Below are 26,780 nucleotides of genomic sequence, written 5' to 3'. Positions count from 1 at the left end.
TCATCCGCTCTCCGAAGTCCACCCACAGGGCTGGCGGTGAACTGATGACGGGCGGAAAAACTTTTGTCAGAAACGATTGCGCGTATATTATGAAATGTTCACCCAGTTAAGGCAGGTCAGTAAATACTATTCAAAGTGCAGTGTATCGGTATAGCAGCAGTGGTGGTGATGGTGGCAGTGGCGGTGGTGCAAACTTTGGAACGTCATTGTTTTTCTTTTTTCCCGTCGTATTACTTTTATTATTATTATTATTATAGCATATACATTTTTCCCCAGGGGTGTAAAGATTTCGTTTATGAAATAATGTAAGTAGTATACGCCCTTTGCGATAGGCCTCGGAATACACGTATTTTTTTTTATATTTGGGGGGTTAAAATAATCCAATAACATTTAACAAAAAACTTGCACAAATTCTCTATCGATCGGTATCGATAATAAATCATTGTTCATGATGCTATATAATATATTATAACCTATGCCCTTTGGCGTTTATAATTAAAATAAAATAAATAAAATAACATAGCACAGACCGGAGAGATTTGTGACGAACACACATAGCTGCTGTAATACATATCGAAATCTATAACAACATTATTTTCTCATTATGCGTTTAAAAAAATAATGCCAATCGGTTAGAGTTTCAGATATACCTATAGTTTGAAATTACCTCAGGTTTTAATAATGTATAAGGTTTACGTTGTAAAAGTGAAGGATTGATTTTCAACGTCTGTAGAGGAAATGTATAATTAAATAGTATATTATGTTGCAACGAAAATAATTACACGACGCATAGGAATAATATTTAAAATGAATAAACTGTCTATAAGGATTTAGGTACACGAGTTGTAAAATACCTCAATAATAAAACGCCGAAATAATAATTGGCATAAATATTTAGGGACCTATCGCGATCTATCACGTGGTGTACAACATATAGGGGTACTTCCCCTATATTACTTTCCCTTGGTATTATTCATAACGAGTCGGATGGTGGTAGAATAGGGTAATATTATGCTATTAATTATGATAATGTTATATGTTAATAATATATACCTACTTCCGCTAAACGACGATCGTCGAGATGTTCCGTCTCCCCCGCGAACCGCAGTGGCGATCGACACATATAATATCGCCTACATTTATACGCGTAGTGTGCTGTGTGTCTGGCGTTTTCGTTTCTCTATAATAAACCACACACAAACAGAAGTAGCCTGCATATAACACTGCGACGTGTCGTCAACATGTAATAATATATGCTAATAAAATATTATTATTATGTGCGCTTGCAAGTCGCGCGCGCGCCGTATAGTTTTTGTCACCGCGGTCGTCAACTAGCTCTGTCCGGTCCTCATCTTTTTCCCATATACACACGCACACATATTATTTTCGATTATTACTATCGTCGTCAAATACATATATAGGTATATGCATAGAGAGCAGGTCTAAGCGATATCACACAGGACCCCGACTCGGGGTCGCCACTATATACGTACGCCGTTTCCTTGTCATTTCCTCATTACGCGGGCGCGCGCGCGCGCCGCTAACCGTTCTTAAATATACGTACGTAGTTGTTATTATTATTATTATTATTATTATATTAATATGCGTACGGTGATAAACGCTCGGCGCGTTGAAACAATCAATCACAGAACGCGGAAACTTTCGTTTAACGCTCTATCCTCTCCGTCGGGTCGTCTCACCCGACTCTGATTTCCTTCACTGGCATATTAGCCAGATGAATTTACAATGTACATAATAGTATGTACATTACAACGCGTTACTGCACCAACCCGACGTCACATCTCTACAATTGTCGTATTTTCGAGACCCAGTAAGATCGCTTTATGTCATACCATTTTTAGGGGGCAAATCGAATTGAAATCTCTTAAAATATCCTGATAAAAACTTAGAATTGTAATCATCATGGTGAGAAAGTTAAGTCGTTAAATACCTAAGTGTTAAAATATATACAACGTATTAAATTACACATTATAAATTTTCGAACAGTGCAGAGGTGGGCAAGCACTAAAAATGAAGAACGTTTCGCCCAAACAATAAATATTACAACGCTGCAGTCACCACGCCACTGATTAAATGTCATCATGTACTCCAGTCTACATATATATATATTATATTATATTCTGAGTGTCTAATATGTAATAATATCTATAATAAAAGCATATTCGCAGTAAAATGAGAAGTCTATGCCGTGGATACTGTGAAAAGTACTAGTTTTTAACCCTCCCCCTTCTTACCACCTCATTACTCCACGTCTGCAGGATTTCGGTGAGCCGACGTCATCGCATGTATATATTATATATCTAATAAAAAATATGTATAATACCTACCCAGCGTAAATGAATATTATGGTTTTTATGCAATGAGTGCCGCAGAAATTTAGTAGGTACGTAGTAGTAGTATTATTAGTAGTAAAGTATTAGTATAGTAGTAAATATATAGTAGACGCGTTTTGGGGGGAATGACACACGCACGTCGGGGCAGCTGCAACTCTTGAATGCTTGACTATTTATGTATATGTATATATATAATATATATATATAAGTCGACAGACGGACCCCAACACGCATGTATATACGAGCGCTTAAAAGTTGCAAATTTCCATCTTGGAGGACGGAGAGGAGGGTGACGAGACCAGTTTTGGGGAACCCTCCCGAAATCACGGGACGAGGGAGAAGAAATATTGTGTTGGGTTCTTTTGTGTGTGACGCGCGCCACGACTAGTTCGCCTGTATATTATATACGTACATACAACTCTCGGCGGGGCTTTCTGCACCGCACACCCCTTACGCGAGCCGTTTCATTAAGGACCCCGTCGAATTTAGCCTTTCTTTTTTTTCGTTTTTATTTTACTATTATTTGTCTGACGTCGCCGCGTCCGCGTTTATGCTGCTGCACTAGGGGTGACGTCATGCCCTACTAACTTACATCCCTTATATATACCACCAGCAGCAGCCGTCGGCGATGGTGGTGGCCCAGCAGACATCTGCCCTTAAACTTGATTCGATCTCATTTTTTTTTCCCCGACCGACACGCGACCATTGAGCGGCGAGTATTCACGCGAACAATAACGCGCTAGCGCGCGCATCTGCGAGACCGATAAACTTAAAAATAAAAAACTATATCAAAGTAGATCAATGTCGGACACTCGAGCTTCGCATGATGGATCGCTATTGTGCGGCGGTAGTGCTCCCTGCCCGTAATCATCTATATTTATATTGTATAATATTTTATTATGTTGTTATACTGCAGCTAGCCGGCGGAGATGCGCCGCGGTCGTCCACGGCGATTTTACGGGACAATAAATTTCGTGTAACCCGCCGCCGCCGCCGCGATCCAGAGACGATAAAATATTATATCAAACGTTTCACGTACAAAGCTACTCATCGCGTCTTGTTGCGCTCGGTATAATATTATCGTTTGTTTATAATCGACGATCGCGTTGGGTTGGTGGTCTGCTATTATACATAGATTGTTATAAGGTATCGTCGAATATTCTATGTACCGTTCGCGGCTATATAGAATATCTACCGAACGCTTTTGGGCGCCGGGCCGCTTTCAATAAACGTAAACGTAAAGGTGTTATATTATGAAGAGTAATTACCGGTTATACGGTGGTGTGCGGTATGTATATTACATTGGTATAGACGCGCACGTATCATTATGTTATGTAGAAAAAATACCGTCATGACGCGCGTGTGCCGGTTTCTATAAAAGACATCTGCCGCGTTCGGGAAGGCAGATGCGGACTACTCGTACGCATATATATACACACACACATATTATAATATATTATTATTTTACGAATATCGCACACACCCTTTCTTTGGAGGCACCCCCGTGGGTCAAAAAACAATATCCCGTACCTACACTTCGTCGTCGTCGCCGTAGTCGTCGCCGAACACACACATTCACAATATAATGACCTGTGGAAAATAATACGGGTACAACGACCCGAAAAGAGGTTCGCCCGACACTATATATATGTATGTGCTTAAAAACCCTTTTATTCTGTTTCGCCACGATATCGATTTTGCGGGTGCTATATAAGATGTTGTTTGCAACCCGACGGTGAGGTGTCTTCAAGACATCTGCAAGTGTCGGGGTGACACATCTGCTCCGGTTTTCGGGCCAGAACGGGTGCACGCGAAAAGGGTTTAGCGAACAAAACGCACTGCTGAAAAGGCACTCGCACTCCACCCACGAACTACGATAACAATATAATATATATATTATTATAATATGCGTGTATATATGTATATCGACGCTTCCGATCGACGATTTGGCCATGTCCAACTCCAACAAACACCGGCCGACGAGACTACGACGTGCGCGTATTGAATTGTTCATTTCCACATAATGGAAAAAAAAAATTCGCATAAAGAGAATCCTTGCAAGACCGTATACAAATGTATATATGTGTAAATGGACTACTGTATATATAATATATCCCTATACAAAACGTGAGAAAGAGTGTCTTCAGAAATTCTCGCGTAAGATCAATAAGTATAGTAAAATATCGTCTACCTCTAACCTGTATGCGAAGGAGACAAATAATATCGCATACTTTTCGACGACGATTTTTCGTAATAATTTTTTTGAATGCTCACAAGCGTATATACGCGTGGTTGAGAAAATATGGATTTCTTTCCCACGGCAACTTTGTCGAACGCCTTTACACATATATAATATATATAGCTAATAATGTAGATTTTTCTCTTTTCGTTACATTTATCTATTTATTGTTATTATAAATATTATTATTATTTTTTTTTTTTTACAATACACTGCTACGAGTCAATTCCCGTAATTAAACGAATAATTATACATGGCAGCGGCGACGGCGGTCGTTAATAAGTGTCACTTGTTTCTTTTAAACAAATGTCGTCACCGTCCTATAACTACACGAGCTGGTTTTCTAACGAACGAACAATGGAGCCCGGTCTATTCGTATATAGTACACGACCGGGGCTGCCACAGGTAAGGCACACGAGGAACTTTTCAATCGAGTTGCGTATATATAGGCGGACATGACCTCGGGTTTCCTGAAATTCTTTCCGCAATCGCTCGTGTGTGTGTGTGCTTGCCGATTGTGTCGTTCTGCCAATCAGACGACACTTCTATATATATTATATACACAGCACTATTTACTCAGGCCAGCGTATTCTACTTCCGTTTTTTGTGTCCGCACCGGAAACCGCGCAAAGGATTCAAGGACCGCTGACCACACGCGTAATCATCGGGCCCGGCCCCGTCGCTGCCGCCTCCGAACTTCGCGTCTCCGCCAGACCCCTTCCGCGCCACAATCCATATATATATACGTATAATGTAGGTACGTATATTTATTATATACCGAAAAGTACCGCACGATCTTTTTTATTATATATTTTTTTCTCTCTCCGACGTAATATACCGATTATACACGGATGCGGTACCGAAACGGAAACACACCTCCGGCTGCGTGTCCTTATTATATTCATCAGTTCCTGTAGGCTAATTATAATACCATCTAGCGCGCGCGCAAGCACACTAACACACACAAACGGCTGCAATGGTTCAGCGACGGCGAGGAGTTAACAATAAACTAACAGACTTGATAATAAAAATGTATACAACGAGGTATTTGAAATAATCAAATGTGTGTAATGTACATAATATATATTATAATCTACGATGACTATCGTTTATATTATCATTATTACGAAAAAAATCATCTGCAACTATGCATGAAGTCGCCTCCTGCACGTGTGATATGGTGTGGTTTTTGACAGATCGAAAAAGGAATTGAAAATCGAGATCGCAGTTACTGCGCCGATATAGTTATCGCGTGTGTACCTGTGCGATGCGAATTTTTTTTTGTATTATATTATTATAATTACGGCGATCGGCCGAAGAGACAAGTAATACTATTTGTTGTGTTATCACGTCACGCAATCGTAGAGTCGTGTTTGGCGGTACGCAAATTTACTTATTCCGAATAGATTTGAGAATTTTACGGAAAACAACTACCGGACCGTATTTCCGTTTGCCGTGCCACGAAGTAGGTACTTATAATAATATTATGTATTTATTGTGATATATTATTATTTATTAGTACCTGTACATATACCACGAACAATACTCATGACAGATTGATATCGTCGAAATCGTTGTACCACATATCATTTCGCAGAGCGATTTATTGGCAGGCCTTCGACGTCCTTCCGTAAACAATATCGTATTATTTGAATGTATCACATTCGCAATTTGCGCAACACAAAAACATCGTTTGAAAAATATATTTGCCGAAAATCGGTTTTTTCGAAAAACCACTTGGCGGCATTGCGATTAATTGTATATCGTCAGAGCTATATAATAATATAAGACGTAACTTTTTCGGCGAACACGTCGCCCGAGTAAATTTATTGGCTTCCATTGTAATAATCATGAGGACGTTTATGGATTTATCCAGAAATACGCAGTATGTTTTTCTAAAGACATCCGGAAAAACTCGTGAACAAAATATAACATTTACGTCTACCGGTCGGGTAAATAACTCTATTGGGGGTGCGAGTTGTTGTTATTACCCGCGCGCGCACACGAGTGACCGGTAACGCCTGTTTGACGACAAGTCCAAGTATAATAATAATATAATAATATAATATAATATAATAAACGCGAGTCTTGGGTGTTTATAATACATGTTACGCGTAATAATACCTATACCATGACAATAATCGCCGGCGGCGAACGTACATACATAATACTTATGTGCGGCCACAAAGCGCACGTGCTGAGCCATTCGGCCGAATTCTTTAAATAGTAATAAAAAAAAAGAAACGTCCCTGTCGTCGGGGCGGCATTTATCACGATCGCGTAATTTATTTTAGCACCCGCGTTTGTCGTCCGCTTGATGGTATACGCGCGCGTTCGCCATTGTGCGGATTGCTTGTTAAACGCTTGTTACGGACACGGGACGACAATATAAAATAACAATAATAGTAAAGGCGGAGGCAAAAGAAAAAAAAACGTGTCTTTACATTTATGTTTTGGCTGACTGTAATACAATAACGCGTATACGAGTGCGAACCTATATATATATACGTACGCAATAACTGCCGAGGCAGGTATAAGGCATAACACGTATATTGATAGACCGCAATAAATCGTCGAGGATTATAATGGCATTACGACAACGTACATATTATTATTATATAGGAACCTATATTATACGAGAAGAATCCGCACGCGGACGTTATACAAACACACACTGCACATAGGTACACGATACACATCCACTCACCCACTCATATATGTATCGTGTATCGTGCTTACATGTCCGTCGCCCGATATAACAATATAATATAATATAATATAATATATTATAAAGTGAGAGAGAGGTCAAGCGGTGTCCGCGATAAATGTTGTACTGCACTGCACAAGCGAGACGGTCGTTAATACGACACTCCGGGGTCTCGAGGAGACGTCTCAATATTATATTATATTATATGCAGACAGAATAAATGCTAAAAGACGGAGACCATTTCTGCGAAAATGAGAAAAACCATCCACCGGCCTTCGAAGAGACGCAGAAAAGAAGTGTGCATGAACAAAATATGAACAAAATGATATGCGATAAAATACGATAAAGTAAAATAACGCTAACTAAAAGTTTTTCACATAGTTTAATTAAGCAATTTTATATTATATAGGTTAATTGTAAAAAATCTCTATTGCTGAGTTACCTAACTAATATATGTGAAATCACTTAGGTTTTTAAATAAATTTTTATATTTTTTATTATGTGCAATCTTCAATAGAGATTCTTTACATAATAGCCTATATATAATATAAAATCACTTAATTAAACTGTGTAATAAAAGGAAAAAATAACTATAAAATTAAAAATTTAGCAAAAATTCTAAGTCAATAAAATAATGCATAAAATATTAGTAAATATTTGTTGGCGGAAAAAACTGTGGTCGTAGATTTGAAAATTAATGTGTATTTATATTATTGGTTTTACCTATCAATACAAATAATTCCTAATTTACAATTTAGATATAAAGGTATTATATGTCAAAAACTCATATGTGTACAGTGTTTGCATTTAATATATAATTATTATGTATTTTAATATATGTGATGTAACTCTATTCATTTACAATATTATTTTAAACTAAATAGTTTCTTAACGATAAGAAATTATAATTATAAGAAAAAACAAAATGTCTTACAAGTTCAATGTCTTCAAATGACTTTCGAGTAAAAAATTAATTACCAATTTTATTTTATTACTAAAATAATTATTTAAAAATCGTTTATTGTTTGCCGTCTGGATGTGGTTTATAGTTAAGTTCCCAAAAATATAAGTATTTTATCTTAATAAATGTAAGAAAGTAAGATACTATTACTTTCTTACGTGCTTTTAGCTCGTAAAAGAAATCAGGTTGCCTTTTCGTCGTCACCCGCAGGTATCGAGAAACAAAAGGTTCTGCCCGCCCCCTTAGTTCAAAAACCGTTCCGGCGCCTCTACACCTTATTGAATAGATGTAGGTACACCGTCGTCGTCGTAGTCGTACTCCTCGTGTAAAATGAATGAATGCAGACAGGGTGCACCGCGCACACGTGACGACCTTGAGTTTCCTCCCAAGATCCCTACTCTTACACTTACATATTGTTATTATATTGTAGTAAAAACATGTGTGTACATGTGTGCTGTACACCATGAATGAAGAAAGAACGCGATTCGGTGGATTAAGAAACAGACCAGCTGTGCAGACCGGTTTTGACGTAGTCGAAGGAACATTCGTGACGTCATTATTATATTGTTAAATGGCAGTCTTGAGGATTTTTGTCCTCCTCTCTCATAGTGCAAGACGACCTACTCTACATTTTCCCCCTTCGCGACGGCAACCGATTTTTTTTGACACCGATTAATCCGTCGTAAAATTTACATACTTTAATCTAAACACGTTGTGATATTATATTGTTATAATATTATATAAAGTCGTATTACAACGATCTACGCCCAGCGACAGTTATTATTGTAATACGTAAATTCGATTAAAAGTATCACAATTTATTTATCTTCACTTATCCACATGAGCCTAATGCAGTTTTCGAATAGTCGTCGGCTCGTCGTTTTCCAACTAGGATTTCATGGTGAATATTACGCCGGCCGTCGCGGGAGGAAAGGATAAGATTGACGACGGCTGCTGCGGCTGCTGCTGCGTGGCGGCGAGTCAATGGACAGTTCCGATTAGACAGATAGACAGCAGATGGTGGCGAAACTCCCTACAAGTTCGGAATTGGCACCTTTACATACAACGCGCGCGTCCACGTGCCCACCCTTGGAAAAAACTAAAACCACCTGGTTGTTGGCGGTGCGCTGCAGCTTGCGTACATGATTCGTCGCCATGCCCCTCTGTCTCCTCAAACACACACCGGTCGCCGCGGTAATTTTCTAGCAAATATCCCAAGTATACAATATAGTAAAAGGGTTGCGGTGCCGGGTGCACTGCAGAAATCGACCGAGTCGTATACACAATTATAATATAAAGAGGCGAGGTAAAGGGCGCGTGCGCGCGCGAAAAATAACTGAAGCAGCTATACCTATTTATATACAGTGTGTGTTTGTGCGTACAACAATGTTTGCTGATAATAATAAAATAATAATTCCGAAATCCTATGGTGACCTGCAGACCGCACGGCACCCATTTTATAAATGACGTCACTGCAAGACCGACCGGGTGTTTTTGAGAGACAGAGAGAGGAAAAAAAAGATTTGACGTCACAGGGGGTGAGTTTTGGGGGCACGCGTAAGGCACGTGGATAGTATATCTTTTGCCGAACAACCGGTTCGGATCGTAGAGGGAGTGCGAGAAGGGAGCGAAAATAGAACCGTATGGTCCCCTAACCCGGAGCAAACAAAGACCTTTTAACGGTTTTCTAGATGCATATATATATAGGTGCTATAAACAAAAAGGGCAGCGGTGGCTAGACTCTGCAGCAGCATTATTCCCCGCGTATGTGTGTGTACATTTACGATCTGCTTAAGTACAATGGAAATATACGTGCGGGGAGGGGTCTTATACATTTTATTTCGTCCAGAACACGCGGTGTGTTTTTCTATTCAAGATTGGATTTCACGGCGTACGGCGCGCGCGTAATTATACATTTCGTCGCTGTCCCCTCGCTTGCAAACATAATATAATATAATATATTATATAGGTACGCCCGTCGAAGACTCGACTCCCGGCATTTCAAATATCATTTGAAAATAGCATTTTAAATGTCTTTTTTTGCTGGTGCGACTAGTTATGCGCATTTCGCGACCGTCGATTCCGAGTCCATCATAATATACTAAATACTTATACTACCTATTATATAATGGTCGGGGTATTCTATAGGTACCGAACTCGAGAGTACGTTTATCATCGAATCATTTCGTAGGTATATAAACGAGAGAATTGCTGCAGTCGATAAACCTTCGCAAAACGGTTTCGGGCATGCAGGTTTCTTCCGCTCGGGAGCCGGGACACAAATTATGTTAACCCCTCGTTCATATTAAATTCTAATGGAAACACAATATGACGCGTGCTAACGACAAAACGCGGTGCAAAAATACATACACACACGCGCTTCAGTTGTCGTACCGAGTTTACCGTCGCCGTCTCTCAATTTTTACTTATTTGCACCAGAGTTGAATAAACGTAATTTATTATATTGTTATACATTATATTCTACGAGCTGCACATCATACAAATGAAAAGAAGACGACGTAATTAATAAACAAATAACAATGGGACTCCGGTGGTCGGCCACAGATCAAACAAATTTCGTTCTCCGTCTTTGGCGCGTCGCGCAATAATATAACGACCCTCTTCAATAATATCCGCGAGACGATGTACCTACGCCGCGCCGACTAATTGTTGCCTCGGGCGGCTCGGAAACCGTCGTTTACCGAGTGACCGCCGCCGATCGCGCTGTTGTGCACATTATTTTAATATATTATTTTGTTACTATTATTTCTATACCATCGAATATACAGAAACACGTCATATTGTTGTGGTTTTTGTGTTTTGTTATTTACATTTACGGGGACGCGATGAAATGCGTTTATCCCTGTCCCGACCCATCATCGTAATGCAGACGGCCGACGACACTCGAAGTCATTAGGGTACACCGTGTAATTCGGCATTCATCGGCCTACGCGTCCCGTTGGAAAGCAATTTTTTACATGACTGCGGCTTGTGCCTCGGCCCGGTATAATATCTCGTCGATCGTTGGGCGCACGCGCTACGGACGTTTACGACTACGAAATTACACGTTTTAATTTCCGGCGGGACACGCGTCGGGCACAAGACACACACACCACCGTGTAGGCGACACTCTGACTCCGCAATACACACACGCTGACGAGCGGGTATCACGAGTGGCCAACAGACCATAAGAAGACGCGGTTCCGGTTGTATCATTGAACGTGGTTACGAAACAACAATAATATTCCATCAAGATACACCCCGTAATTAATTTCCCATCCCGTTTCGTTTGACAGTCCGTCGCAGGAAACGCGATAATGACACCGACAAACCGTAATAATAATATAATGTAGGTAAACGAAATAAACGAGCGGCCATCTATAGGTATCTATATACGAAATATTATGATATAAGCACCGAATATGTACGGTGCACGCCACTCGATGATAGTATAGGTAATATAGACTAATTGTATAACTTCTTATCCGCAGTTAAACGTATAAGGTGTACTAAACAAATAATGTAAAAATATTAAATTAAAAGAATGTGCCCGCAGCAGAAGAGTATAATATCGTCGTGTCTATACGCAAACTATTATTATTATTATTATTATTATTATAACGCTATTGATGTATCCGGAAACTGGACGGGTAGGAGGAGAAGAGGAGGGGAGAGGATTGAGCCGAGTCTGTATACTGTGTGTGTTTATATATATATTGTGTATATTTGAATATTTCACGTCGACATAGCTGGTACACGCGTATAGGATATTATTATTATATTGTTTTCCTTCTGACGGCATCTCGTTTCTATATGTGCGCCTTTGCGAATTTAAATGACAGAACACTTAAACTCATCTGCGGTGAAAAAAAATTCCCGACAAGTTCCTTTGTCTTTCCCTCTTTCTCTCACTCCCACCTCGTCTCCGTCTCTATCGCACATATATACATATATACATCGACAACCCTTGCATAAACGCTCGCGCGATCCATATTTAAACGTTAGATGCAATCCTTTCGCGTTCTACATAAACGCGGCCGCCGTCACTGCTGCCGGTTCATTAGAAGTAATAATATTCTCGGGACTTAATCGTAGCAGCGAAGCGCAAAAAAAAATAAATAAAAAATAACAAAACGGGACGTAAATTATTATTCTTGAAATTAATTTTTTTTCACTTTGTATAAACAAACACGCGAATATGCACAATAATATGCGTTTAAGAAGAGAGAACACTGAATATTCCGATACGCGTGTGTATATATATATATATGAGGAGTAGGCACAACACCACGACTGAATATACTATATAATATATATATATATATATTATATTATACTCTCATAAAAAGTACGAAATTAAAACAATTTGTAATTTCTCCGGTCCGTACTCACGGCTCCAAGGTTAAAAGCTTTGTCATTAATATGTACACGGACAAAAGAATTCACATTAATATTCTTCGCGTTGATTACACCCAGCAGCGGAGTTTCGAAAACCGATGCTTGCCGACTGCCGATGACGCGACGACTAAAAACCCTCTATATAATATTATATTTTTATACATTAAACATCGTCGTGGTAAGAACCCCCTGAGCCCGTTTCTGTCGCTTGCGTTCGATTTGACTTTAGCCTTCACCGTTTTGTGGTGCATATTTCTAAACTTAATATACCGAGTCAAGTATGAATTTTCTAAACGACAGTTTTATTCTACCAAACTATGTGTATATGTGTATACAAATAAATACACATATTTGCGACGGCCTTCAAAATATTTCAATTCGTCCCTAATCATATGAATATTTGATCAATAAAAATAAATAATAGCAATATAATAACGATTTTAGCCTACGCCGAAGTTTAAAATTACGACACACAAATCATTTACTAATTTGAAATACGAGCTCCTATACTTTTTCGGACTGACTGACGTCTATCCTCGAGTATATTCGTCGAATAGAATAGGACGGTACTGTTTACCTGAATTTGGAAGTCGATACTCGGGAGTATAATATTATGTCGCATGACGTTGTATTGATGTCCGAGTCATTACGATACACGAAACGACGATGGTATTATTGCAACACGCACCACAAGAATATTGCGCCATGTATAAAATAAAATAATATCGTTTAATATCTATTTTTTTTATAAAATTGATATACTTTCATCGGGAATACATCTTCAAATTTTAGTATAATCATATTAAATAAACTATTTATTTTATTTACTATTATTTTTTTGTTTTATTGTACATTACGGTTATATCAGCTAAGGAAAACCAGTGCCCACAGCTATCCTACAGGAAACATAATATATAATGATAATTTATTTTCAATCTATGATTTGTCTTTCTACCAATTAACCCCTAAACCCAGCCTCTATAACGCCAAACTTCTAAACGTCACGATGTATATGAAAACATCGTATTACGGTATATTCGTGAAATAGGAATCGACTTTCGATAGATTTCGAAGATTAAAGTAAAATATTAGACGGACACCTTCTATGTCTATGTGTCTTGTCGAATGCAAATCCGTATTAAGTTTCACGGCTGCATTCACATGCCTTATCTCATCTGACTAAAATAGTGCGACCCGACATAATAATAATGGTATATTATCATCGTCGGCATTATGATATTATTATACACCAGTGCATTAGGACAGCGGTGAAATTTCCTTTTCTTTCGAAAATCGTATTGCACCGAAACGAAAGCGAAAACAACGGCAGACAATGCATGCGAGTATATAATAATCGTGATATACACAATCGAAACGAACGGACGGACGTACCGGACAGACAGCAGCAGCCCCGCCGCAGGTGCGATGATCGCCGCCGAGGAATTAATCGAAAATTTCTGCGAAGATTATTATAACAACAACGATAACAATAATAATATATATATTATATGGTATCGGTTTTTGTTTACTTTCGAACACGGATGACCACCCGCGGGCCCGGTGGCGCGGGCGTGTGCGGTCAGTGTTTTCTTTTGTAGAACAATACTGCGGCGAAACACAAAAGCCTAGATAGAAGTATCTATATATTATAATAATATAATGTATATATACACACCTTATGATGTGCAGATGTTGCGAGCCATTTTCGTACGCTTTTCCAATCTTTGAAAAACCGAATTTCGAGTCGCCCCTCGTCGTGAAGACCACCCTCACACGCGCGCACGCTCTAATAATATCCGCTGCCGCCGAAAATACCAATCAACCATCGAATTATGCGCGCAATAATATTATTATTATTATTATTATTATTACTTTTTTGACCACTCCAACGCCCTCGGGTTTGAGGACATAATATATATATATATATTGTGTGTCAAGAGTGCATCGAGATTATAAAATCCCCGCGAATGTCTTTGCAGTCGAAAATCGAATCTCGCGGGGTGCAAGGCCCCGTGTTATCGCGCGTATATAATAAAATATTCCTTCTGCAAGTGCCGTTTAAAAACGAATTAACGAAATCAAGTGGCCCTCGTCGGCCCCCGGGGCACTCGTCTCCGCCGTCTTCGCGTTTTCAAAAATAATGTAAGCACACCACTGCCGATACGGACGACCAGATCGATATCTACCCTCCCCCTCGTCGGCAGACTTCGGCCGGTTCTCAAGGAAGTCACACTTTGGTGCGCAATCAATTAACCGTTCGATCGCAATCTGCGAGTTCTTAACGGTACGGCAAACACACCGTCGTTAAAGAGGGGTCGCGGCTCAAACAATTAAGAAAGTCGCGCTTATAGATTAAATCGGCGGTGGCTTATTCGGTATTGTTTAAACGCCACCTCCGCAACCAACATAGATTGCAGTCTCCGTGAATCGTGAATCGGTTATAATACGTATATATATATTATATAGTGACTAAATGTGACTTGAAGAAACAAAGATACTATGTTATAATATAATTTAATATTGCGTGCTAACGAGGATAACGTTTCGACGACCAAATCGAAAACAATATAATAACATGTACAATGAGCGAAACAACAATAATGATATTAGAACAGAGCAGTGAAATAAAAGAACGGTCCCGTTTAGTCCTGCAGCAGCAGCAGACGACTCGGCGACGGTTGCAGAAGGATAGTGCCATATGGCCGGTACGTGCGTACTTTATGTAGGTACGTACACATTTCGTTAATTCGACTCGAGTTCAGCTCAGCGATACGGTCCACGGCAATCGATTTATATAATATGTGTGTTATGTACCTCGGGAGTGAAAAAAACCGACGTTTATCGTACGCCCTCGCATATGGCACGTTCCCTTTTCATTATATATTACAACGTATATTATTGTTGTGCGTATACGGTTTTTATTTTAAAACTATTAGTAGTTTTGGTTTCCCTCCCCGTATATCTGCGTCTTTACGAGGTGAAAGACCCATATGATATATCCTCCGTGTAATTAATTACTACTCGAATGGCGCACGAACATCACCAATAATTATTATTAAACTCTCCGTCTATCGGGTTTATACGATCTCAGGTGTACATCGTATACAGCAGTAATATAGTATATTAGTATAATATCCTTTCGGGTTTTTTTTCAATTTATAATTTCTTGAAGACCACATGACCGCGATATATCGTCATGGGTTCCTGTTTGTCAGTCGGCTGCCGCCGGCGCATCCACCCCCACATCATATACACGGTAATACGACATGTGTGTGTCACCGCCACCACCACCACAACAAACATGCGAAATCAAAAAACGTTTTAAGAGGTTCGCCCCTCGGTCCCAAGACAATGAATATTATATATCAATGGAGATATATTATATATATATTACCTTTTTCATCCCCAGTTGCACCTTTATTATTATTATTTTTTTTTTTGGGTAAATATCATACCCGCGCCACCCGCACTCCACGACCTTAACAGTAACCAGATACGAAACATTTGGTCGCGTTTTGTTGGTTAACTTGCGGTCGACCTAAATACTATCGGACACATATGTCTACTTTTAAAAACCGTCATTGATCTTATATTTTTGTTCACCTGCACCGATACCTATTAAGGATCCTTGAACCTAAATATATTATATTAGTTTCTTTAGACACCACCGCTGCTACATTCAATCGTCTTTTCATGTGATGTTTTGCATTTCCTGACGATCGACGCGAAGAATATTCTCAACAGCGTACGAAATACGAATACGGCGATCGATACAAAAATACAATGCTCCGCAGTAGACCGGAAAGAAAGTGAATAACTAAATTGCGTTTCACGTGTAAAATTCACATGTATGGCGAGTTACCTTTAAATCTCTTAGAAAGCAAAAGCGGAAAAACAAGCGTCTAGCGATTATAGATAATACTATGAAAACGAACACATTAGTGCAATTTATAAGATGCGTTTTGATCGCGCGGGGACCGAGAACCTGTATAAGTATAACGTGTCGTGCGCATATATTATAAAGAGGTCATATACGTTTTGAAAAGTCAATGATAAAAAAAAAAAATACCGTCGTGGCAACGGCGTATGCCCCGCTGCGATTGTCCCTTTTCCCTGCGCTTCAAAATTCGAAATTATAAAAAAAACTTTGTTCACAAAGAAAGCACTCGAACGGCGTGTTTTGTGCGAGGCGGGCAAGATGTTAATCGTAAGTAACCGTCCAATGTTTGCACGGTTTATCTTGGGAGACGGCGCTTGACTTGGCCGCTATCCGGTGATGAGATCCGCCTATCCGTCTGTAAACATTTCAGCGCTTGTCCAATCGCAGCGCGCCGGATATACTCGCGTCGCCTGACTATGTATATCTTCCTCTTAGCATGTATAGGACATAGGTACATCCGTAAGTGCTGCAGCAGCGTATATAATGTATATAATATTATGTTAAACGAAAAACAGCGCTACTTCTCAAGATATAGGTATACGTGAGGGTATAGTACAGGCCACGAATGAGTTTTTTTAATTTAAAAAAAAAACATTTGTTTTCGTTTTTTGGGGACGAAAAAAAAGTCCAAATACTAATATATACCTATTCATATTAAAAGCCCTGCACACACCGCACAACATAAGTATATTGTTTTTTTCGACAGAAGTTCGTTTGTTTCGACACATATGGCTCAGAAGGTGTGTCACAAAGTAATTAGAACACTATGTAAGTTGTACAGTCTTTTTCCTATATCGTTATTCGGTATATAATTATTATATGGAGGTACTATATATAATCGCCGGTGTACAAGTGTTGCGCGGTGTTAATTACAATAGACGTGGTTATGTATGTGACTACGAGTATATATTATATACATAGATACTGTTGTCACTCCTTTTGTCGAGTTGTCGCACCTGTCTAAATCTTTCCACGCTTCAGGATATATATTAGACACTGTTTGCACAACCGGCTTTGAACACTTGTTAAATAGACGTGGAAAATTTAAATTGTGATCCATTTTCGTTTTTTTTTTGTTTATTTTTTCAAGTTGCCGCCGCAATATTTATGCTTGCAGATAATTCGTAAATAAACGAATATAATAGTCATATTATTTATTTATTGTAATAATATGTAAGCACAGTACAATAATATAATATTTTTTATAAATTCAACGGAAATTATAAACATTAAAAAAACGTAAAGGCGCAGTAATCACCCGCTGCAGTAACGTTCGAAGTGTGTACGATGGTAAAATAATATACGTTCAATGTTTCTCCGGCGCATAAAAACTATACGCGTCATCGTCCAAAAAAATTGATACCGCCTCTGACCAATAATGCATATAGACACGGACCTTGGAGACCCAAGTTTTGCAGCTGCTTTCTTCCACACTGCGCCCGTACCCCTTGTCGTGTCGTTGGTTGGCCTAGTGCTGCTGACTATATAATATAACGTCCCCTATTTTTTCCTATACCCGTCACACCCCAGTGCTTCTAAAAGGTGCACTCCCCTTTGCACTATTCCCTCACAATGTGCCTATATGCACTATTAGGTGTACGCTTTCGGGCCGCAAGTCTATTTGCTTTTATGATGATTAAGATTATTTTACAGATCGTATGTTCCGTTTGTCGAGTGTCCAATAAAATTAACGCTAATGTAACAATAAGTAATAACAAAGCAATTGCACGAATAATAATGCTACGCGTCGCATAAAATCAATTCGTTTTAGACTTTTAGAGAAGCGGGTACACCCCGCCACGGAAAACTCAAAACTCGTAGATAATATTTGATCAGCTAACCACGAACTCAAAATGTATTGTTATTTTATCGACATAAACACGACGATTATTATACTCTTCGGCTGAATTATTCTGATAATTATATTATATAAACCAACGGCGAATAGAAAAAATAAATCTAACAGACTATAGGTATATACACGGTAAATTAAAACGATCGATGTTTGTTCGTTACGTTTATTTCTCTGTATGTATGTTTTCCTCTCGTCTACAATATGAAGTGTTTTGGGGCCCGCAGACTGCTCAAATAATATACCGAACTACTATAATGACAACTGTCACACGCAATAATATGCGGTGCAAACGATATGTGGGAACGAACGTGTCTTCAGTATGTAATATGAATTGTTATGGCGAACTAAAACAAATAAGTATACGCACATACAAAACACGACGAAACAATAAAATTAAGAAGCGGATGTGCTCTGAGAAATAACAAATTCGTTCATATACCTACATATAATATAATATACCGTAGTCCTTAGGCGAACGTTTATATTGTGGTCCCTCCGAGTCCGAGACATATGCGTGTAATAATAACAATTATATTACACCGAAGACGTGAAGACGTATATTATTTTGTCGTATTTGATGTTTTTTTTCGTCGGCTTACTCTTGAAACCGAACTACAACAATATTGTTCGTGTAACCGAACCGCGTAAGCCAATGATTTTAAAAATCGTCGCATATAATATTATATTCACATATAAAAAGATTATGATTACATTTTGTACGTCATCGTCGTCGTTGATCGGATGACCACGCTATGTATGCGTATAGCATAGTGAACGTTTGCGATTTTAATTGTAAGAAAATACGAATTTATACAGGTACGCAATACGCTTTAGTGAGGCGAAAAGCTCGAAGAATCTAAAATGGATTATAAAATCTAATAACGACTAATGCGATATGGCTTCCAGTGGAATTAAAAAATGTAATTGGAGATTTTCTTTATCGATCGTATTGAATCGCTCGCGTTTTCTTTTCCGTATAATATATAACCGACATTTTGACGAACGCGCGCGTGTGTTTACAAAACAATTTAATTAATTTACCGGTCTTCTTTGTCACACATTTTAATAATAAAGCATTTAAGCGAGTATAAAAGTCGCAAACGAGGCAATGGAACTGGCGTACTATATAGACGTAGCTGTATATAATGTAGTTGTTATTTTTTATTTTTTTTTTTTATACCTAATAAATCTTACGTTGAAAAAAAGTGTTTGTATTACCTATTAAATAAAATATACCTATTTGAATGTATTATAATACCACATAAGCCTAAACTAACAACCATTAATTTAGTCGCGTGAAGGGTCTCATGCTAAAAAAAAGGTTTCAACAAGGAACGTTTGGTGCGTATATATGATTTGTATACAAATATACTTATTTTTATTAATTCATATGTATAGGAACAAAACAGTAAGGTATTATAATATCACATTGAAATTCCTTTGGCGTTCGTCGACGGTCAACTTAAAAACCGGATAATACTGTTTGATATATTTTTTCAATAATGTATCAATAACACAACCCTCGCGTTTAAGACTATTGCGAAATCATCATCGTTGATATTATAAGAACCAATTATTATAGCAGGGGTCCAAAACAATAGCGGTACAGCACGTATAACTCTCGGTCGGTGGCATTAAATTAACCACGCGGCGACGATAAAATTTAAATAAAATCGAGGGGGGAGGTTGTCAGATGAACAAACTTTATTTGTATGCGAGTTATATTCATTAAGTAATTTACCGGTAGAAACATTTGAAGTAGGTACCTACAATCTACATATAAAATATGTATATAATATTATAATCACGCACTGCTGCTGCATGGACTATATATAGTCTTTTAATTTTTCAACATTTTTTTTAAAAACATAGGGTTTAAATGTCAACTTCGACTTAATATTATAATTTATTTCTTAAGGACTGAGGTACTTTTTTTCTTTCATAACCGACGTCCTTAAAATTAACATGGCTGTTTTAATAGGCTGACTCAGTTTTTACGTTAAATAAACCTAGTTAATAATATCATAATATTGCGTACAAGTCACTTTTTTTTTAACTATTTCATTCAGTATATAAAGACTGAAAACGTAGTTAGTAAATAAAAAAAAGTCTGTATCACATTGTTATGCTCTATATTATAGACGAAGTGGTAGATATACTATAAGCACACGTTTTACTGTAAGTGAAAGAAAAATACCAATACCTATATTATATACTTTCGAAATGTATAATATTACATTATAATTTTTAAAACATAAACAATTTCAAAAAAATAAGATCCTGATAAAAAAAACATACTTTGTTTTAGTCTTTTCATTAAAAATATGATTTACCTACGTCCTACGGTATTTTTTAAATGTATTTAAATTAATTTAAGACTTAGGCATACAATTTTTTGCTATTTTATAATGAATCCCGCTTGGGTGTCCCGTAATTGGTAGAAGTTTTTATTGCTGAATATCTTTGAAATGGTAAAATTTCTCTTTTGCCCGTAGGTGCATGTATACAATATTATAGGCGAGCGTACACATTATGTGATAAGTATTTGGTTTACAGTTTTATGCGAATTCGTAATTAAGCTATTACATACCACCACCGATGCGAAACTATCAATAATTGCCACGCACGTGTAAATAAGTCGATAAAATTAAAAAAAGATATAGGTGTATTTCGACGACGCTACCGCAGTTTCTAGCATCAGTATAATATTATTGTAACGGAAGTCGTAACAGCTGTAAACATAAATTTATTACATTATCATCGTGTCATAATCAAAAAGAAATCATTTTTTTAATTGGAAAATCGGCAGATATAATATGTGCAATAATAGAGTATATTATATATGATATATAATATATTCACAATAGATAATCTATTAAATAAATATTTTGGAAAATGTATATTTATTTATGAGGCTAAAACATTGTTTTAAATTCGTATGAACGAACCCGCTATGAAATTACTATTAATATTATAATATTTCGTTAACGATATGGTGTATATTATTATGTCGATAAAAGTGTGTCAACGACGACGACGTGCTCAACGAAAAACATTTTCGGGTAAGCCGAGCAGCGGCGGCGATACGCTACAAACCACGGCGCGGTTGCAGCAACCGTGCAAGCCACAACGCAAAAACGATTGTGTGGCGACTCGAAAAATTAGGGGTGGAAAGAAAATACGCCCGCGGTCGTACTTTTTCTCATTTTTTTTTATCGTTCGGTTTCGTATATTTAGCTTTAGTATACTTGCGCTGCAGTTGCGCGCACCGACCCCCTCGAAGTATATGATATACATATATAGATACACCAGTGCAATACTTATATTATATTATGTATATGCATGTATAGTGTGTATATACATATACTGCTGCACCACCACATCTATCCTGCGTGACCGTCTTATTATCACGTGTCTCTTTGTGTGTCTCGGGTGCACTTCTTAAAAAAAAAAACTACTGTCGAGTAGGCATCGTATCCGCACCCCATGACGGAGTATGCGTGGGAGAGGAGATTTTTTTTCAGTCACCCGATGCACGAGGTCCTTAAGGATCGTCGTCGTCGTTGCACTCTGTGTATACGCTGCGTGTATATTATATAGACCTCTTAACGTCGACTGCCTACTTTCGTCAACCCCGCTTCCCTCAAACCGCTCATCATCATCTGCAGCGGTGTCGTCATCGCTAGCCGACTGCACCGCCACCGTTGACACTTCGCGCGCGTTCTCTCCCCCGATATCGATACGTCTGCAGTTGCTACAGGGGTGATCTTCTTTTGTCTTAACTGAGCGTCGGTATATAGCGTAGGTGGAGGGTTACGACGGAGACGACGACGAATATATACCACAACGATGACGACGAGTATATTATAGCAGAGAAAACGAGTGGAAGAGAGAGAGATAGACAGAATGAGGGAAACAGAGTGATTGAGAGAGTAGAAGAATAAAGTGAGACAGAAAAGAGTGCAAAAAAAAGATGCGGGGAAAAAAATTCGCATTAAAGATTTCATCTCTTCAGCGTGGCCTATGATTATGTGCGCACGCGAGAGGTAGTACATTAATAATGCCCTCGCGTTAAAATAAAGCTTTTCCCTCCCCCACCTCCCCGGATTAATATCCTCGCACCATCGTCTTGTTTTTATTCGCGTATTACCTCCGTCACTAGTAGTTGTCGTTGTCGTCGTCGTCGTCGTCATCGCCATTGCAGTGCGATATACATACATATATTAAAATATATATACGAGTATATTACATATATATATTTATGTGTATAAATACGCGGGGCATTGACGCATTGTTTCTTATACAATATTATAATATATATATATATAATCCAATGGCGTTCCAAAGTTCACCAACGAAGGAGGAACGCATCAAAGTTTTTTTATACAATATAATATCTCGTTTTGATTACAATATGCGCGTGAGTCACACAAAACCGACAGGAAAAAATAATTATAAAAAAAATAGGATATCAAAAATTAAAACACACTATATATAGGTGTTATGGATTTTTGAATGTATGTCATCAAATTCCAACACGCGTCAAAATCTGTGAATATTCTCGATGAAAAATATTTTTTTTAAGTTATGCGCAAGCTCGTTATAAGCGTTTATAATATTTTTAATATTTATACACGTACTTTGACACGTTTATAATATTTTGAGTACTTTAACACGTTTTCAAAGCGTATAATAATTTTTATTAAGACAATTCGAAAAATTATACAAAGGATTTTTTGTTGATATATCTACCTTTATAATATTATACAATTTTATATTGTTACTATTTTAATCACGAAAGTGTTATAAGATTTTTTAATGCTAACATGTACTATTATTTTTACTCGTACACTAAATGTAGAACAAATATAATGTCATTACGATCAACAACATTATTTTAATAATTAAATATTATATTTGTCCGGAGTAATTATATGAAATCAAATATTAATTATTAACGAACAAAAAAAAATGTTAAGGAGCATTGCGTTTTTATGTTTGTCAAATTAAGTAAGGTACAGATTATAATTTTTTTTAATATACGCTATAATATGTGTTAAACAATGCAAGAAAGACCCTTTAACTTAACGGTTCGAGTATTTTGCACCCAAACCTATAAAACGTTATGGAGAACGCATTAATGTCATTGCAGAGTTTCCGTATTTGTTTTTAATTTCTTAATGCTATATATAGGTAAAGCATGTGCATGCGTACCGTATATGGTATACCTATGGGTATAGGAGAGTATAATAATATCATATAGATATGATATATGTGATTATAATATATAGTGCGCGTATATAAGTATATAATAATCTTATTGTGTAAAGAGTAAAGACTATAAAGACTAAAGGTATTATATTAAATATAATAAATCGAAAACGACGCACAGTATTTTATGTTAGAAATTACTTCGCTTATACGAATTTAGGGCATTCGAACTGTAAAGAAAAACACTAAAACAAATGACATGTTTATCCAAATGTCAAATATACAAAAAAATATAAAAAATAAATATTGATTCTGCGGCATTTGATTGTGAAAATCGACCAGAAGAGAATTAATTGTGTGCAAAAAGAATAGTTAATTCGTCGTATCTTAGTCGCAGTGAGAAAGCACCTAAAATGAACATCCGACCCGAAACCGAGTACTATCCACACACACGCACACACACACACACACACACACATACATATACAGCCGTTGAGAGATATTATTATTATTATAGGTCGTACATGCAAATCATCACACACACATTTGTGTGTATAATATACATATACGTGTATGGAAGACACGTGTAAGAGGAGCAGGTAGTTTATACGATAATAATAGAAAGTCGTAGTCGTATATGTTGGGGTGTACGAATGTACGATACGAGGAGATGACGACGACGATGACTACGATGACGGTAAGGGTGCGTGGGAGGGACGGGTTCGACGGCGCGGAGAGGACGGGAGGGGCGCGATTGGCGGACGGAAATTTCCGCGTACTTTAACGACTTCCCTTGTTTTGTTCGACCGGCCGCCGCCCGCGTGTTCTTATTGGTCAGCGTTCGCCGCCGTTGCCGTCTTTTCCGGCATACACCGTCGCAACTTTCTTTCCACCCCCATCACCTCATATCCGTCTGCCACTGAATCAACCCCGCTTCAAAGCCGTACAACGTTTATAAATCGTATTCGATATTATAATGTTTTTTTCGTCGGATTTTTAGGAATTCTCCACTACAAATCGGTTTACCCCTTGGCTGGGTGGGACGAGGCAACTAAATGTACGGCCGTGTCACGTCTGTTACTTATACGCACGTGCGTGCATACGCCGTACTCTACACATACGAATTATAATAATAATGTTATATTATATCTTTATAAGTTTTTATTTAACCGCGATAAGTTTGGAAGGGGACTATGACGTAACTCCAAAGGTGTAAATAAAAAAATTTCATCAAGCCCCCTCCCAAAAGTCATTAAACGTAATTTTTCTTTTTTACCTATTCATAAAGTCATATGCACATACATTTCAACAGTTTGAACTATACTATATAATATACATAACTTGGCTTTAGTAATGTAGATGTGGTTCTTATTAGTGAAACCTACAATTTTTATTTTCTATGAAGATATAGAATTAAATAATAATATAAGATAATTAATTGTATACTTAATAAAATATTACTGATCGAGATAATATGACATTATGGGTATGATTTATTTATCGATACAATTTCTACAGAATCGCCACTATATTTTATAATGCTAATTGTAGTACTCAAATTGGATTAACCGTGTTTGAAACCGTATACCTACTAACATTAGGTTTAAAACTAGGCCACTTGTGAAATAATAGTTTTTAAATGGTTTATTTTATCGTGCAAGACAGGCCAACTTCAATCGCTGCCGTTCTGATGTGCTAAAAAAATTATATAGCAAAATGGTGAAACATTTAAAAATATTTTTAAAACTTAATATATGGGTCTAGGAAATGTTTGATTCTGAAAATATTTATCTTGGCATTACTTTAATATAAGTACACTATACGAGTCATGACATCTACCGGAGAAATGGGAATTGTGAACTCTGTCGATCCGTTGCATAATATTATAAACGAATAAAATTATCTTTCGTTACACTTACAAAAATAAAGATGATTTAATTTGTATACAAATAATTACACTTCTAAGGGCCACCTTTTTTTTAATTGAAAATAATAGATCAGCATACAATTTCTTAAATGTCTGTAATTACCATACTGAAAATTAAAAGGAAAGATGACTCCTAGAGCGCGCCACTGATACAATACAACGTTCAGTATTTATAATATTGTATATAAACTACCCTCCGTCTGATGTAATTCGTAATAGAAATTTATAAGACACAGTTAATTAATGTAAAATAACTATGTCACTCAAATATTTTTATTAATTATTCACCAGAAAAAAGGACGAAGTTACATATTATATAATATAATATATTAAGTTACATGAGTTATATATAATAATATTAATACCTAAAATATTATGTAAAAATAATAAAATTCTTTTTTACACATTCGTTTTTATTTACGTCCAGTTATTTATTTAAGTTATAACCTAAAATAATGTCCTTGAAAATACTTTAAATTACAAATAGGGCTTTTTTATGTTGTAACGGAGTAACTATGGCAAGAATGTAGCAAGCTGCGTTTCTCAGTGAAAATTACTCGAATAGTATACAATTTTGGCATAATCCGTTACTATTGGATATGAAAGGTACGTAATTTAAAAATATAATATATTATATTATGTTCATTAAAATTTCTTCAAATTGATAATATGGCGATGATTGGTGGGATTTTAATAGAAAAACATTTTTTAAAAAATAATTAAAAATTATTAGTGGTTTGTTATTTCAAATATTTTAATATGTAAATGCGATCTTCTAAAACAACAATATTAAGTGTTTATTTTGCTAATAGTCTTAAATAAAAGTACTTAAATCTTTTATTAATAAAAATGTAGGTAGGTACCTTGAAAACGTTATTCATAAATGTAATCTACATTTTGATCTATGAAATAGGACGCAAAATATTTGCTGTCTCAAAATAAATCACCAATCTTATAGTCTCTATTTTAAGCTATATTTTAGTTTGTAATATTATAATATCGTTTAATACGTTTATTTAAAATGGTTAGTACTTATTAACTTGAAATTGAAAAATAATAAATACACGAATACCTACCACAATATTATTTTTTTTTTAAGTACCTATATGTAAAAAAGGTTTATTATATCTGTTAAAATTTAATGTACATATAAGTATTAATTAATTTTTAATAAAATTGTTAATTAAA

General features: G+C 36.9%; 1 protein-coding gene across 4 annotated transcripts in view; it reads right to left on the bottom strand.

Annotated features, from left to right (window-relative positions):
* The window catches only part of LOC100160397 (homeobox protein prospero), a 51,416-nt gene that overhangs the window by 17,598 nt on the left and 7,038 nt on the right, over positions 1–26,780 (bottom strand). The window contains exon 1 of one of the 4 annotated variants that reach the window (XM_029486721.1): positions 1,058–4,752. The exons of the other annotated variants lie outside the window; for them this stretch is intronic. The gene's annotated coding sequence lies outside the window, so the exon portion shown is untranslated. Of the gene's footprint in view, positions 1–1,057; positions 4,753–26,780 lie in introns of those variants that run through there. 4 annotated transcript variants of the gene reach the window in all.

The sequence above is a fragment of the Acyrthosiphon pisum genome, chromosome A1, assembly GCF_005508785.2.
Source record: "Acyrthosiphon pisum isolate AL4f chromosome A1, pea_aphid_22Mar2018_4r6ur, whole genome shotgun sequence".
Taxonomy (NCBI): domain Eukaryota; kingdom Metazoa; phylum Arthropoda; class Insecta; order Hemiptera; family Aphididae; genus Acyrthosiphon; species Acyrthosiphon pisum.
Note: the sequence above shows the minus strand (reverse complement) of the source record. Positions and strands in the feature narration are given on the sequence as shown.